Source organism: Salvelinus alpinus, chromosome 20 (genome assembly GCF_045679555.1).
Source record: "Salvelinus alpinus chromosome 20, SLU_Salpinus.1, whole genome shotgun sequence".
NCBI classification, from domain to species: domain Eukaryota; kingdom Metazoa; phylum Chordata; class Actinopteri; order Salmoniformes; family Salmonidae; genus Salvelinus; species Salvelinus alpinus.
The window spans coordinates 50,940,964-50,957,948 of record NC_092105.1 but is presented as its reverse complement, the minus strand read 5'-3'; the positions used below and the strand labels follow the sequence as shown (position 1 = coordinate 50,957,948).

General features: G+C 46.6%; 1 long non-coding RNA gene across 2 annotated transcripts; it reads left to right on the top strand.

The window, feature by feature from the left end:
- Positions 1–946: 946 nt before the first annotated feature.
- On the top strand, positions 947–16,416 carry LOC139547057 (uncharacterized). Of its 2 annotated transcripts, XR_011669326.1 has the most exons (3): positions 947–994; positions 15,705–15,767; positions 15,927–16,416. It is a non-coding gene; the product is annotated as an uncharacterized lncRNA (long non-coding RNA). The 2 variants fall into 2 exon arrangements; XR_011669325.1 differs by lacking the exon at positions 947–994 and having other exon boundaries at positions 14,524–15,767.
- The last annotated feature ends 569 nt before the right edge of the window (positions 16,417–16,985 follow it).

Below are 16,985 nucleotides of genomic sequence, written 5' to 3'. Positions count from 1 at the left end.
ATGTCCAGAAGGTTTTGAGTTCGTCATATTTTTGTGACGCTTTATCAATCTGTTCTTGAACATAAACATTTTGTTCACACGTTCGGGTTTTCTCAACTTTATACAGTTGTCCTAGTTTCCTCAATTGTTTGGACTTTAGCTGCAGTTCCTCATCTGACTGTTGCCATTCTATGTCCTACTGTTGCTACCCCTTCCTGGCTCTCTCCAGCTTTCCCTGCAGGTCAGTCACTTCCTGTTCATTCCTAGCCTATTCCTGGTGATACTGGACTGTCAGTAATATTAACTGACACTCATAATTCAGGGCTAGACTGGAGAGAACATTTACCAGGGCTGAACCAGAAGCCCTATTTTGGAGAACGAAGGGCGCAATTTCTGCAGTTTTCTTGCTTTAAGCATCTTTGTCCAAAATTCTCAACTCTTCGGCATAATTGGGGTAAACATCTTTGCAGAGTTTTTCAATTAACCTCTCGGTCTAGCGCAAGTTGAAATTTAAATGGGTGGACAGTTACCCTCAGGAGGTCCTTTTACTCGACTAAAACCTTGTTAGCGCTCAATGAAAGGGTGTATTGATCGGCAGATAACTGACTCTAGTTGGTTGAATATTGGAAGTCTGGCTGCGGAAATTAATTTACAAATTATTTTATTGATCAATGCAAGTTGTTACAGAATCCCCCAGCCGAGGGCGCTGTGACACTAATTTCCAGCGTGTGTGTTGTTGTTTATGTCTGGTTGGAGACGCGTTGTCTGACTCTCACCCGTCCTCCCCCTCATGTGAGATATCTATATCACGTCCAGCTCATGGCTTCAGCCAATTGGACAATAGCCATTAGTCTTACCCCTGTGCACGCTCTAGCCACGCAGTCTCTCCAGGTTCTGATTGGCTAGCCAGCCTGAACCACACTCTCCACGTGAGTAAATATTGCCCTACCTGAACACTGTTATTCCAGGCTGTGAATGTTGGTGGACATATGTGCATGGGATGCGTGAACACATAGTAAGTTGTTATTGTTTTTTAGCTTGTCTTTGTATATCACTACGTAGCTATTACAATGTTAAGCTGAAGTTGTTATTGGTATTGGCTATTATTACCTTTAGTGTAATTTTTATGTGTAGTACTTTTTTTATGTGTAGTACTGCTATTTATGTTGCCCATTTGTTTTGCCACATTGTATGGTATTAGGTGAGATGTTTACATTAACTCTGCTGTTGTTATTATTGTACAATTATGTAATACCTGGTTATTAGATACTGTCCTTACCTATTGTGCTACTGCAGTTCTGTTCCATTTTTATTCTGTCATGTTTTGTCTTTGATCATGTCTTGTCCCTGTGCTTCCCTCTGCTGGTCTTATTAGGTTCTTTCCCTCTTTCTCTCTCTCTCTCTCCTCCTCCCTCTCTCCCTCTCCCGCTCTCTCTCTCTATCGTTCCGTTCCTGCTCCCAGCTGTTTCTCATTCTCCTAACGACCTCATTTACTCTTTCACACCTGTCCCCTATTTTGCCCTCTGATTAGAGTCCCTATTTCTCCCTCTGTTTTCCGCTTCTGTCCTTGTCGGATTCTTGTTTGATGTTTGCTGTTCCTGTGTCCTTGTTCCGCCCTGTCGTGTTCTTTGCCTTCTTCAGATGCTGCGTGTGAGCAGGTGTCTATGTCAGCTACGGCCAGTGCCTTCCTGAAGCGACCTGCAGTCTGTGGTCGCGTCTCCAGTCGTTCCTCTCTATTGACGAGAGGATTTCAGTTCCTGTTTTGGATTGACCATTGATAATATCCAGGAGAATCATTATTTGTTTAATACTGGAATAAAGACTCTGTTACTATTACGTCGCTTTTGGGTCCTCATTCACCAGCATAACAGAAGAATCCGACCAAGATGGACCCAGCGACTATGGATTCTCTCAACACTGCCGTCGAGTTCCAGGGAGCAATGCTCGGCAGACACGAGCAGGAATTGTTTGCTGCTCGTCATGCCGTTGAGACCCTGGCCGCTCAGGTCTCCGATCTCTCTGGACAGTTTCAGAGTCTTCGTCTCGTGCCACCAGCTACTTCCTGGTCTTCCGAGTCTCCGGAACCTAGGGTTAATAACCCACCATGTTACTCTGGGCAGCCCACTGAGTGTCGCTCTTTTCTCACCCAGTGTGATATTGTGTTCTCTCTCCAGCCCAACACGTACTCTAGTGAGAGAGCTCGGATCGCTTACGTCATATCACTCCTTACTGGTCGGGCTCGGGAGTGGGGCACAGCTATCTGGGAGGCAAGGGCTGAGTGTTCTAACGATTATCAGAACTTTAAAGAGGAGATGATACGGGTTTTTGATCGTTCAGTTTTTGGGAAGGAGGCTTCCAGGGCCCTGGCTTCCCTATGTCAAGGTGATCGATCCATAACGGATTACTCTATAGAGTTTCGCACTCTTGCTGCATCCAGTGACTGGAACGAGCCGGCGTTGCTCGCTCGTTTTCTGGAGGGACTCCACGCTGAGGTTAAGGATGAGATTCTCTCCCGGGAGGTTCCTTCCAGCGTGGACTCTTTGATTGCACTCGCCATCCGCATAGAACGACGGGTAGATCTTCGTCACCGAGCTCGTGGAAGAGAGCTCACGTTAACGGTGTTTCCCCTCTCCGCATCTCAACCATCTCCTCCCACCGGCTCAGAGACTGAGCCCATGCAGCTGGGAGGTATTCGCATCTCGACTAAGGAGAGGGAACGGAGAATCACCAACCGCCTTTGCCTCTATTGCGGTTCTGCTGGACATTTTGTCATGTCATGTCCAGTAAAAGCCAGAGCTCATCAGTAAGCGGAGGGCTACTGGTGAGCGCTACTACTCAGGTCTCTCCATCAAGATCCTGTACTACCTTGTCGGTCCATCTACGCTGGACCGGTTCGGCTGCTTCCTGCAGTGCCTTGATAGACTCTGGGGCTGAGGGTTGTTTTATGGACGAAGCATGGGCTCGGAAACATGACATTCCTCTCAGACAGTTAGGGAAGCCCACGCCCATGTTCGCCTTAGATGGTAGTCTTCTCCCCAGTATCAGATGTGAGACACTACCTTTAACCCTCACAGTATCTGGTAACCACAGTGAGACCATTTCCTTTTTGATTTTTCGTTCACCTTTTACACCTGTTGTTTTGGGTCATCCCTGGCTAGTATGTCATAATCCTTCTATTAATTGGTCTAGTAATTCTATCCTATCCTGGAACGTTTCTTGTCATGTGAAGTGTTTAATGTCTGCTATCCCTCCTGTGTCTTCTGTCCCCTCTACTCAGGAGGAACCTGGTGATTTGACAGGAGTGCCGGAGGAATATCATGATCTGCGCACGGTCTTCAGTCGGTCCAGAGCCAGCTCCCTTCCTCCTCACCGGTCGTATGATTGTTGTATTGATCTCCTTCCGGGGACCACTCCCCCTCGGGGTAGACTATACTCTCTGTCGGCTCCCGAACGTAAGGCTCTCGAGGATTATCTGTCTGTTTCTCTCGACGCCGGTACCGTGGTGCCTTCTTCCTCTCCCGCCGGAGCGGGATTTTTCTTTGTTAAGAAGAAGGACGGTACTCTGCGCCCCTGCGTGGATTATCGAGGGCTGAATGACATAACGGTTAAGAATCGTTATCCGCTTCCCCTTATGTCGTCAGCCTTCGAGATTTTGCAGGGAGCCAGGTGCTTTACTAAGTTGGACCTTCGTAACGCTTACCATCTCGTACGCATCAGAGAGGGGGACGAGTGGAAAACGGCGTTTAACACTCCGTTAGGGCATTTTGAATACCGGGTTCTGCCGTTCGGTCTCGCTAATGCTCCAGCTGTCTTTCAGGCATTAGTTAATGATGTACTGAGAGACATGCTGAACATTTTTGTTTTCGTTTACCTTGACGATATCCTGATTTTTTTCACCGTCACTCGAGATTCATGTTCAGCACGTTCGACGTGTACTCCAGCGCCTTTTAGAGAATTGTCTCTACGTGAAGGCTGAGAAGTGCGCCTTTCATGTCTCCTCTGTCACATTTCTCGGTTCTGTTATTTCCGCTGAAGGCATTCAGATGGATCCCGCTAAGGTCCAGGCTGTCAGCGATTGGCCCGTCCCTAAGTCACGTGTCGAGTTGCAGCGCTTTCTCGGTTTCGCTAATTTCTATCGGCGTTTCATTCGTAATTTCGGTCAAGTGGCTGCCCCTCTCACAGCTCTGACTTCTGTCAAGACTTGCTTTAAGTGGTCCGGTTCCGCCCAGGGAGCTTTTGATCTCCTCAAGAAGCGTTTTACATCCGCCCCTATCCTTGTTACTCCTGACGTCACTAAACAATTCATTGTCGAGGTTGACGCTTCAGAGGTGGGCGTGGGAGCCATTCTGTCTCAGCGCTTCCACTCTGACGATAAGGTCCATCCTTGCGCTTACTTTTCTCATCGCCTGTCGCCATCGGAGCGCAACTATGATGTGGGTAACCGCGAACTGCTCGCCATCCGCTTAGCCATAGGCGAATGGCGACAGTGGTTGGAGGGGGCGACCGTCCCTTTTGTCGTTTGGACTGACCATAAGAACCTTGAGTACATCCGTTCGGCCAAACGACTTAATGCACGTCAAGCTCGTTGGGCGTTGTTTTTCGCTCGTTTCGAGTTCGTGATTTCCTATCGCCCGGGAAATAAGAACACCAAGCCTGATGCCTTATCCCGTCTCTTTAGTTCTTCTGTGGCTTCTACCGACCCCGAGGGGATTCTCCCTGAAGGGCGTGTTGTCGGGTTGACTGTCTGGGGAATTGAGAGACAGGTAAAGCAAGCACTCACTCACACTGCGTCGCCGCGCGCTTGTCCTAGTAACCTTCTGTTCGTTCCTGTCTCTACTCGTCTGGCTGTTCTTCAGTGGGCTCACTCTGCCAAGTTAGCTGGCCACCCCGGCGTTCGGGGTACGCTTGCTTCTATTCGCCAGCGGTTTTGGTGGCCTACTCAGGAGCGGGACACGCGTCGTTTCGTGGCTGCTTGTTCGGACTGCGCGCAGACTAAGTCAGGTAACTCTCCTCCTGCCGGTCGTCTCAGACCGCTTCCCATTCCTTCTCGACCATGGTCTCACATCGCCTTAGACTTTATTACCGGTCTGCCTTCGTCTGCGGGGAAGACTCTGATTCTTACGGTTATCAATAGGTTCTCTAAGGCGGCACATTTCATCCCCAGTCTAACGGTCAAGCAGAAAGGGCCAATCAGTCGATTGGTCGCATATTACGCAGCCTTTCGTTTCGAAACCCTGCGTCTTGGGCAGAACAGCTCCCCTGGGCTGAGTACGCTCACAACTCGCTTCCTTCGTCTGCTACCGGTCTATCTCCGTTTCAGAGTAGTCTTGGGTACCAGCCTCCTCTGTTCTCGTCCCAGCTCGCCGAGTCCAGCGTTCCCTCCGCTCAGGCTTTTGTCCAACGTTGTGAGCGCACCTGGAGGAGGGTCAGGTCTGCACTTTGCCGTTACAGGGTCGCAGACTGTGAGAGCCGCCAATAAACGTAGGATTAAGAGTCCTAGGTATTGTCGCGGTCAGAGAGTGTGGCTTTCCACTCGTAACCTTCCCCTTACGACAGCTTCTCGCAAGTTGACTCCGCGGTTCATTGGTCCGTTCCGTGTCTCTCAGGTCGTCAATCCTGTCGCTGTGCGACTGCTTCTTCCGCAACATCTTCGTCGCGTCCACCCTGTCTTCCATGTCTCTTGTGTCAAGCCTTTTCTTCGCGCCCCCGTTCGTCTTCCCTCCCCCCCCCCCGTCCTTGTCGAGGGCGCTCCTATTTACAAGGTACGGAAGATCATGGACATGCGTTCTCGGGGACGTGGTCACCAGTACTTAGTGGATTGGGAGGGTTACGGTCCTGAGGAGAGGAGTTGGGTTCCATCTCGGGACGTGCTGGACCGTTCGTTGATTGATGATTTCCTTCGTTGCCGCCAGGGTTCCTCCTCGAGTGCGCCAGGAGGCGCTCGGTGAGTGGGGGGGTACTGTCATGTTTTGTCTTTGATCATGTCTTGTCCCTGTGCTTCCCTCTGCTGGTCTTATTAGGTTCTTTCCCTCTTTCTCTCTCTCTATCGTTCCGTTCCTGCTCCCAGCTGTTTCTCATTCTCCTAACGACCTCATTTACTCTTTCACACCTGTCCCCTATTTTGCCCTCTGATTAGAGTCCCTATTTCTCCCTCTGTTTTCCGCTTCTGTCCTTGTCGGATTCTTGTTTGATGTTTGCTGTTCCTGTGTCCTTGTTCCGCCCTGTCGTGTTCTTTGCCTTCTTCAGATGCTGCGTGTGAGCAGGTGTCTATGTCAGCTACGGCCAGTGCCTTCCTGAAGCGACCTGCAGTCTGTGGTCGCGTCTCCAGTCGTTCCTCTCTATTGACGAGAGGATTTCAGTTCCTGTTTTGGATTGACCATTGATAATATCCAGGAGAATCATTATTTGTTTAATACTGGAATAAAGACTCTGTTACTATTACGTCGCTTTTGGGTCCTCATTCACCAGCATAACATATTCACTGTTGTAGCACATTTGATATGCATACACTACCGGTCAAACATTATAGAACACCTACTCATTTATTTTTTACTATTTTCTACATTGTAGAATTATAGTGAAGACATCAAAACTATGAAATAACACATATGGAATCATATAGTAACCACAAAAATATATTTTATATTTGAGATTCTTCAAATAGCCACCCCTTGCCTTGATGACAGCTTTTCACATTATTGGCATTCTCTCAACAAGCTTCACCTGGAATGCTTTTCCAACTGTCTTGAAGGAGTTCCCACATATGCTGAGAACTTGTTGGCTGCTTTTCCTTCACTTGCCCAGGGAACAGTGGGTTAACTGCCTTGCTCAGGGGCAGAATGACAGATTTTTCCCTTGTCAGCTCGAGGATTCAAATTTAGCAACCTTCTGGTTACTGGCCCAATGTTCTAACCACTAGGTTGATGCAGCACTCCATCACCCTCCTTCTTGGTAAAATATCCATTACACAGCCTGGAGGTGTGTTGGGTCATTGTCCTGTTGAAAAACAAATGATAGTCCCACTAAGCCCAAACCAGATGAGATGGTGTATCACTGACAGAGTCACAAGCAAAGCACCACCAGAACATAACACCTCCTCCCCCATGCTTTACGGTGGGAAATACACATGTGGAGATCATCTGTTCACCCACACCATGTCTCACAAAGACACGCCGGTTGGAACCAAAAATCTCCAATTTGGACTCAACACCAAAGGACAGATTTCCACCGGTCTGATGTCCATTGCTCATGTTTCTTGGCCCAAGCAAGTCTCTTCTTCTTATTGGTGTCCTTTAGTAGTGGTTTCTTTGCAGCAATTCAACCATGAAGGCCTGATTCACACAGTCTCCTCTGATTCACACAGTTGATGTTTAGATGTGTCTGTTAAAACTTCTCTTGGGTAGGGGGCAGCATTCAGGAATTTTGGATGAAAAGCATGCCCAAATTAAACTGCCAGCTACTCATCCCCAGAAGATAAGATATGCATATTATTAGGATATATTTGGATAGAAAACACTCTGAAGTTTCTAAAACTGTTTGAATCATGTCTGTGAGTATAACAGAACTTATTTAGCAGGCGAAACCCCGAGGACAAACCATTCAGATTTATATTTTTTTGAGGTCACTCTTTTTTCAATTAGGTTTCATTGGGAAACCAGATTTCTAAGGGACCTTCTTGCAGTTCCTACCGCTTCCACTGGAAGTCAACAGTCTTTAGAAATTGGTTGAGGTTATTCCTTTGTGTAATGAAGAAGTACGGCCATCTTGAAGGAGGGTCACTCGAAGTGTCCTGTTTGTTAGAAGCACGACCAGAAAGCTAGCTACAGTTGGTTTTAATCCTGTATTGAACACAGATCATCCCGTCTTCAATTGTATTGATTAAAAAATACCTAAAGTAAAAAATTAAAAAATACCTAAAGTTGTATTACAAAAGTAGTTTGACATTTTTTGGCAAAGTTTACAGGTAACCTTTGAGATATTTTGTAGTCACGTTTCACAATTTGGAACCGGTGTTTTTCTGGATCAAACACGCCAAATAAATGGACATTTTGGATATATATCGACGGAGTTAATCGAACAAAAGGACAATTTGTGATGTTTATGGGACATATTGGAGTGCCAACAACAGAAGCTCGTCAAAGGTAAGGTATGAATTATATTTTTATTTCTGCGTTTTGTGTTGCGCCTGCAGGATTGAAATATGCTTCTCTCTCTTTGTTTACAATGGTGCTATACTCAGATAATAGCATTGTTTGCTTTCGCCGAAAAGCCTATTTGAATTCTGACATGTTGGCTGGATTCACAACCAGTGTAGCTTTAATTTTGTATATTTCATGTGTGATTTAATGAAAGTTAGATTTTTACAGTAATTTCTATTGTAATTCATTTGAATTTGGCGCTCTGCATTTTCTCAGGCTTTTTGCCAAGACAGTAGCATCCCGCCTAAACTCAGATTTTTGGATATAAATATTGTAACGTCCTGACCAGAGTTCTTATGTGTTGTGCTTGTTTTAGTGTTGGTCAGGACGTGAGCTGGGTGGGAATTCTATGTTGTGTGTCTAGTTTGTCTGTTTCTGTGTTCAGCCTAATATGGTTCTCAATCAGAGGCAGCTGTCAATCGTTGTCCCTGATTGAGAATCATATATAGGTGGCTTGTTTTGTGTTGGGGATTGTGGGTGGTTGTCTTCTGTCTTTGTGTTCTGCACCAGATAGGACTGTCTCGGTTTTCACATTTGTTATTTTGTATTTTATATAGTGTTCACGTTATTGTCTCTTCGTTATTAAATCATGTTGAACACTAGCCGCGCTGCATTTTGGTCCTCTCCTTCACCCCAGGAAGAAAGCCGTTACAGAACCACCCACCTAACCCGGACCAAGCAGCGTGGAAACGGGCAGCAGCGACAGCAGCAGCGGTACCAGGAGGAATGGACATGGGAGGAAATCCTAGACGGTAAAGGACCCTGGGCAGAGCCAGAGGAGTGTCGCCGCCCCAAAGCGGAGCTGGAGGCAGCGAAAGCGGAGAGGCGGCATTATGAGGCGCTAGCAAGGCAGAGCGGCTGGAAGCCCGAGAGGCTCACCCAAAAATTTCTTGGGGGGTGGCTAAAGGGTAGTGTGGCGAAGGCAGGTAAGAAACCTGCGCCCACTTCCCATGCTTACCGTGGAGAGAGGGAGTACGGGCAGACACCGTGTTATGCGGAAGAGCGCACGGTGTCTCCTGTACGTGTGCATAGCCCGGTGCGGGTTATTCCACCTCCCCGCACTGGGCGGGCTAGATTGAGCATTGAGCCAAGTGCCATGAAGCCGGCTCAACATATCTGGCCTCCAGTTCCGGCACAGTACCCTCAAAGCTCATCACCAAGCTAAGGATCCTGGGACTAAACACCTCCCTCTGCAACTGGATCCTGGACTTCCTGACAGGCCGCCCCCAGGTGGTGAGGGTAGATAGCAACACATCTGCCACGCTTATCCTCAACACTGGAGCTCCACAGGTACGTCTTCAGTCCCCTCCTGTACTCCCTGTTCACTCACGACTGCATGGCCAGGCTCGACTCCAACACCATCATTAAGTTTGCTGACGACACAACAGTGGTAGGCCTGATCACCGACAACGACGAGACAGCCTATAGGGAGGAGGTCAGAGACCTGGCCGGGTGGTGCCAGAATAACAACCTATCCCTCAACGTAACCAAAGACTAAGGAGATGATTGTGGACTACAGGAAAAGGAGCACCGAGTACGTCCCCATTCTCATCGACGGGGCTGTAGGGGAGCAGGCTGAGAGCTTCAAATTCCTTGGTGTCCACATCAACAACAAACTAGATTGGTCCAAACACACCAAGACAGTCGTGAAGAGGGCACGACAAAGCCTATTCCCCCTCAGGAAACTAAAAAGATTTGGCATGGGTCCTGAGATCCTCAAAAGGTTCTACAGCTGCAACATCGAGAGCATCCTGACCGGTTGCATCACTGCCTGGTATGGCAATTGCCTCGGCCTCCGACCGCAAGGCACTTCAGAGGGTAGTGCGTACGGCCCAGTACATCACTGGGGCAAAGCTGCCTACCATCCATGACCTCTACATCAGGCGGTGTCAGAGGAAGGCTCTAAATATTGTCAAAGACCCCAGCCACCCCAGTCATAGACTGTTCTCTCTACTACCGCATGGCAAGCGGTACCGGAGTGCCAAGTCTAGGACAAAAAGGCTTCTCAACAGTTTTTACCCCCAAGCCATAAGACTCCTGAACAGGTAACCAAATGGATACCCGGACTATTTGCATTGTGTGCCCCCCCCCAACCCCTCTTTTACGCTGCTGCTACTCTCTGTTTATCTTATATGCATAGTCACTTTAACTATACATTCATGTACATACTACCTAAATGGCCCGACCAACCAGTGCTCCCGCACATTGGCTAACCGGGCTATCTGCATTGTGTCCCACCACCCGCCAACCCCTCTTTTTACACTACTGCTACTCTCTGTTCATCATATATGCATAGTCACTTTAACCATACCTACATGTACATACTACCTCAATAAGCCTGACTAACAGGTGTCTGTATATAGCCTTGCTACTCTTTTTTCAAATGCCTTTTTACTGTTGTTTTATTTCTTTACTTACCTACACACACACACACACACACATACATTTTTCCCCGCACCATTGGTTAGAGCCTGTAAGTAAGCATTTCACTATAAATCAAATCAAATCAAATCAAATTTTATTAGTCACATACACATGGTTAGCAGATGTTAATGCGAGTGTAGCGAAATGCTTGTGCTTCTAGTTCCGACAATGCAGTAATAACCAACAAGTAATCTAACCTAACAATTCCACAACTACTACCTTATACACACACACAAGTGTAAAGGGATGAAGAATATGTACATAAAGATATATGAATGAGTGGTGGTACAGAACGGCATGGCAAGATGCAGTAGATGGTATAGAGTACGGTATATACATATGAGATGAGTACTGTAGGGTATGTAAACATAAAGTGGCATAGTTTAAAGTGGCTAGTGGTACATGTATTACATAAAGATGGCAAGATGCAGTAGATGATATAGAGTACAGTATATACATATGAGATGGGTAATGTAGGGTATGTAAACATTATATTAAGTGGCATTGTTTAAAGTGGCTAGTGGTACATTTTTACATAATTTCCATCAATTCCCATTTTTAAAGTGGCTGGAGTTGAGTCAGTATGTTGGCAGCGGCCGCTAAATGTTAGTGGTGGCTGTTTAACAGTCTGATGGCCTTGAGATAGAAGCTGTTTTTCAGTCTCTCGGTCCCTGCTTTGATGCACCTGTACTGACCTCGCCTTCTGGATGATAGCGGGGTGAACAGGCAGTGGCTTGGGTGGTTGTTGTCCTTGATGATCTTTATGGCCTTCCTGTGACATCGGGTGGTGTAGGTGTCCTGGAGGGCAGGTAGTTTGCCCCCGGTGATGCGTTCTGCAGACCTCACTACCCTCTGGAGAGCCTTACGGTTGTGGGCGGAGCAGTTGCCGTACCAGGCGGTGATACAGCCCGACAGGATGCTCTCGATTGTGCATCTGTAGAAGTTTGTGAGTGCTTTTGGTGACAAGCCGAATTTCTTCAGCCTCCTGAGGTTGAAGAGGCGCTGCTGCGCCTTCTTCACGACGCTGTCTGTGTGGGTGGACCAATTCAGTTTGTCCGTGATGTGTACACCGAGGAACTTAAAACTTTCCACCTTCTCCACTACTGACCCGTCGATGTGGATAGGGGGGTGCTCCCTCTGCTGTTTCCTGAAGTCCACAATCATCTCCTTTGTTTTGTTGACGTTGAGTGTGAGGTTATTTTCCTGACACCACACTCCGAGGGCCCTCACCTCCTCCCTGTAGGCCGTCTCGTCGTTGTTGGTAATCAAGCCTACCACTGTAGTGTCATCCGCAAACTTGATGATTGAGTTGGAGGCGTGCATGGCCACGCAGTCGTGGGTGAACAGGGAGTACAGGAGAGGGCTCAGAACGCACCCTTGTGGGGCCCCAGTGTTGAGGATCAGCGGGGTGGAGATGTTGTTACCTACCCTCACCACCTGGGGGCGGCCCGTCAGGAAGTCCAGGACCCAGTTGCACAGGGCGGGGTCGAGACCCAGGGTCTCGAGCTTGATGACGAGTTTGGAGGGTACTATGGTGTTAAATGCTGAGCTGTAATCGATGAACAGCATTCTCACATGGGTATTCCTCTTGTCCAGATGGGTTAGGGCAGTGTGCAGTGTGGTTGCGATTGCGTCGTCTGTGGACCTATTGGGTCGGTAAGCAAATTGGAGTGGGTCTAGGGTGTCCGGTAGGGTGGAGGTGATATGGTCCTTGACTAGTCTCTCAAAGCACTTCATGATGACGGAAGTGAGTGCTACGGGGCGGTAGTCGTTTAGCTCAGTTACCTTAGCTTTCTTGGGAACAGGAACAATGGTGGCCCTCTTGAAGCATGTGGGAACAGCAGACTGGGATAAGGATTGATTGAATATGTCCGTAAACACACCAGCCAGCTGGTCTGCGCATGCTCTGAGGACGCGGCTGGGAATGCCGTCTGGGCCTGCAGCCTTGCGAGGGTTAACACGTTTAAATGTTTTACTCACCTCGGCTGCAGTGAAGGAGAGCCCGCAGGTTTTGGTAGGGGGCCGTGTCAGTGGCACTGTATTGTCCTCAAAGCGGGCAAAAAAGTTGTTTAGCCTGTCTGGGAGCAAGACATCCTGGTCCGCGACGGGGCTGGTTTTCTTTTTGTAATCCGTGATTGACTGTAGACCCTGCCACATACCTCTTGTGTCTGAGCTGTTGAATTGCGACTCGATTTTGTCTCTGTACTGGGACTTAGCCTGTTTGATTGCCTTGCGGAGAGAATAGCTACACTGTTTGTATTCGGTCATGCTTCCGGTCACCTTGCCCTGGTTAAAAGCAGTGGTTCGCGCTTTCAGTTTCACGCGAATGCTGCCGTCAATCCACGGTTTCTGGTTTGGGAATGTTTTAATCGTTGCTGTGGGTACGACATCGTCAATGTACTTCCTAATGAACTCGCTCACCGAATCAGCATATTCGTCAATATTGTTGTTGGACGCAATGCGGAACATATTCCAATCCGCGTGATCGAAGCAGTCTTGAAGCGTGGAATCAGATTGGTCGGACCAGCGTTGAACAGACCTGAGCGCGGGAGCTTGTTGTTTTAGTTTCTGTTTGTAGGCTGGAATCAACAAAATGGAGTCGTGGTCAGCTTTTCCGAAAGGGGGGCGGGGGAGGGCCTTATATGCGTCGCGGAAATTAGTATAACAATGATCTAGGGTTTTTCCAGCCCTGGTAGCACAATCGATATGCTGATAGAATTTAGGGAGTTTTGTTTTTAGATTAGCCTTGTTAAAATCCCCAGCTACGATGAATGCAGCCTCAGGGTGTGTGGTTTCCAGTTTACAAAGAGTCAGATAAAGTTCGTTCAGGGCCATCGATGTGTCTGCTTGGGGGGGAATATATACGGCTGTGATTATGATCGAAGAGAATTCCCTTGGTAGATAATGCGGTCGACATTTGATTGTGAGGAGTTCTAGATCAGATTGTGAGGAGTTCTAGATCAGGTGAACAGAATGACTTGAGTTCCTGTGTGTTGTTATGATGATCACACCACGTCTCGTTAATCATAAGGCATACCCCCCCGCCCCTCTTCTTACCAGAAAGATGTTTGTTTCTGTCGGCGCGATGCATGAAGAAACCAGCTGGCTGCACCGACTCCGTTAGCGTCTCTTGAGTTAGCCATGTTTCCGTGAAGCAGAGCACGTTGCAATCCCTGATGTCTCTCTGGAATGCTACCCGTGCTCGGATTTCATCAACCTTATTGTCAAGAGACTGGACATTGGCGAGTAGTATGCTAGGGAGTGGAGCGCGATGTGCCCGTCTCCGAAGCCTGACCAGGAGACCGCCTCGTTTGCCCCTTTTACGGCGTCGCACAGGGTCGCCGGCTGGGATCAGATCCATTGTATTGGGTGGAAGGCAAAACACTGGATCCATTTCGGGAAAGTCATATTCCTGGTAGGAACGATGATGAGTTGACGTTAATCGTATATTCAGTAGTTCCTCCCGACTGTATGTAATGAAACCTAAGATTACCTGGGGTACCGATGTAAGAAATAACACATAAAAAAACAAAATACTGCATATTTTCCAAGGAACGCGAAGCGAGGCGGCCATCTCTTTTCGGCGCCGGAAGAAGATATAAGGTCTACACCTGTTATATTCGGTGCACGTGACAAATAAACTTTGATTTGATTTGACATACATGTATGCCAGAGTCAGAATGGGTTTGAGTCTGGCCCACTACCCTTTGACTCAACTCTGCCCCGATCTTTCCAACACTGTTCTATCTCTTCAATAATGAAAAAAAAAGACAAACTGCCCCACTCTTTAAAAAATACCTTTAAAAACGATACATAGGAAGAAATGTAATGACATTTCCAATAACTTTATTAAGAAGTAGCAACTTTTCATAAGTTTCTTATTAAGTGTAAACTTCGGGGATTTTTTTTTTACTTTCATAGAAATGTCTTCTCAAGAAGGTTTTATGAATTCGGGCCCAGGTGCCACAAATCAGCAGTTGGATGCACATCGAACTGAAACTGAACTGGATTTATCAGATGGAGTTTACAAAGAGATAATTCCTCAGTTAAATTGCCTTAATAAAAGGTAAGCTACCAGCATTGGTGACCTGTGTACTTTTTTTATCCTTGACTTTTTCCTAATTTTGTTAAATTACAGCCTTATTCTAAAACGTATTAAATTGTTTCCCCCCCTCAAACTACACACAATACCCCATAATGACAAAGCAAAAACAGTTTTTTAGACTTTAACATTTTTTTTTTTAAAGATATCTGAAATATCACATTTACATAAGAATTCAGACTATTTACTCAGTACTTTGTTGAAGCACCTTTGGAAGCGATTACAGCCTCGAGTCTTCTTGGGCATGACGCTACCAGCTTGGCACACCTGTATTTGGGGAGTTTCTCCCTTCTTCTTTGCAGATCCTCTAAAGCTCTGTCAGGTTGGGTATGGAGCGTTGCTGCTCAGATATTTTCAGGTCTCTACAGAGATGTTCGATCAGGTTCAAGTCCGGGCTCTGGCTGGGCCACTCAAGGACATTCAGAGACTTGTCACAAAGCCAGTCCTAGACATAGACTGTGTTGGAGGATGAGAGGAGCATCCAGGCTCATCTTTCAAAAAATCTCCACAGGGATGACTAAGGTGTTATCAGATGTGAAACTTTTACAGGAGGAAATTAACAAGGTGAGATTTTACAGGAGAAAGTTCATGGTGAATGCCCAGACTACTGAAACCCTGGAAAAGTTTCCAGCACTTCAGCTTCCAAAAGTGGTTAGTTCATGTTTAATTGCACTTTTTAGTCCTGGGCACCAGTCTCTTTAGCTTAAATTGCAGTCTTGTAGGAGTGGCTGGGTTAACACTTTGTATCAGTCACCCTTTCCCCCCCTCTCTGCATCTGTGGGAGATGAAGCAAGTCTACCAGATCGATACCAATTGCAAAATCCTAACAGAGCTGGCACCAATGCCAGCTAATAACCTTCAGCGGGTACCAAAGGGGGACATGAAGTAACGCTGCCAAAGGGCAATTGATGACTGTCTGGAGGAATGATGTTTGGTTTTAAAATAAACTGATCTGTTTGTTTGTTTTTGTTGACATGAGGACAATTATTATCTTTCATCAGGACTCATTCTGGCTGCAGCCATCCTCCAGTTGCCTTCATTTTTTTTAAAGGATGACCTGAAAGGTATTCATAGAATTAGAATGATCATCCCCATCATTCTAGTGTGATGATCTGAATAATTATAAATCTCTGTGTGCATTGCCACATTAAGTTTGACTTTTATTTGATTTGGTGATATACAGTAACACCACTGCCGACTATGTTGTTTGTGCTGTTTCTCAGGAGCCAAATGTGCCTGCCCCTGCCATGTCCTTGCAGACGGCCGAGGAAGGCAACCCACTGCTGCCTGAAAGGGTGCCTGTCCACTTTGACAGTGGCGAAATGTTCAAGGACAACGCCATGGACATGCCATGAGTACCATTATTTATAATTATTTTGTTTTTGCAATTAAAAATCCAAAGGAGCTGTCAAAAACCCTTATTTTTTGGGAGAGATTTGTTTTTGGTATGAAAGACCTCAGCACCATCCCAATAGCAGTGAAGAGGCTATATAACTCTGTGCTTTGCGGTCCGGGAGACAGCGCCCCCCTTAATTTTGAAGTATTTGTTTTTATTAATGTATATTTTAATGTCCACATTTTTTCTAAATTATTTGTATGATTATATTTTAGTTACGGTTTAAGTAATGTGGGGGAAAATTAATGTTCAGTTAGTATGGGTTTTGAAACTGTGCTTGTAAAATATGTAAATAAATTAAATAATCTTGACTAAAATGATTGGTTGTTGGTTTAAGTAATAATCCACAAGAAAATATATTTACTGCTTGTTTATACAGTCCCCCAAAAATGTGCATGTCAACAATCAACTAGCATTTTCAAAAAGTAATGTACGTTTGTTTGCTATAACTTGATATTAATGTTACTATGAAGAACCTGTCACAGAAGGTTCTAGGAAGAACCCTACATATAAAAGGATTCTAGGGATAACCCATCACAGAGGGCTATGGGAAGAACCCTTCACAGATAAAAGGGTTCTTGGAATAACCAGTCACAGAGGGTTCTAGGAAGAACCCTTCAAATATCAAATCAAATCAAATTTATGCGCTATGTCAACTCCTGTTCCGTATGTGCTCAAACCAACACCCCCCCGACACGCTCCAGCAGGGAAACTCCTTCCCCTTCCCATGCGTCAGCATCACTGGTCTCATCTATCCATTGACTTTGTCACTGATCTGTCACAAATTCTGTCGTTTCATCCCTCTCTCTGGTCTCCCTACTGCTCTCCAGGTCACTGAGGCACTATTCCAGCAGGTCTTCCGGCATTATGGTCTTCCGGAAGACGT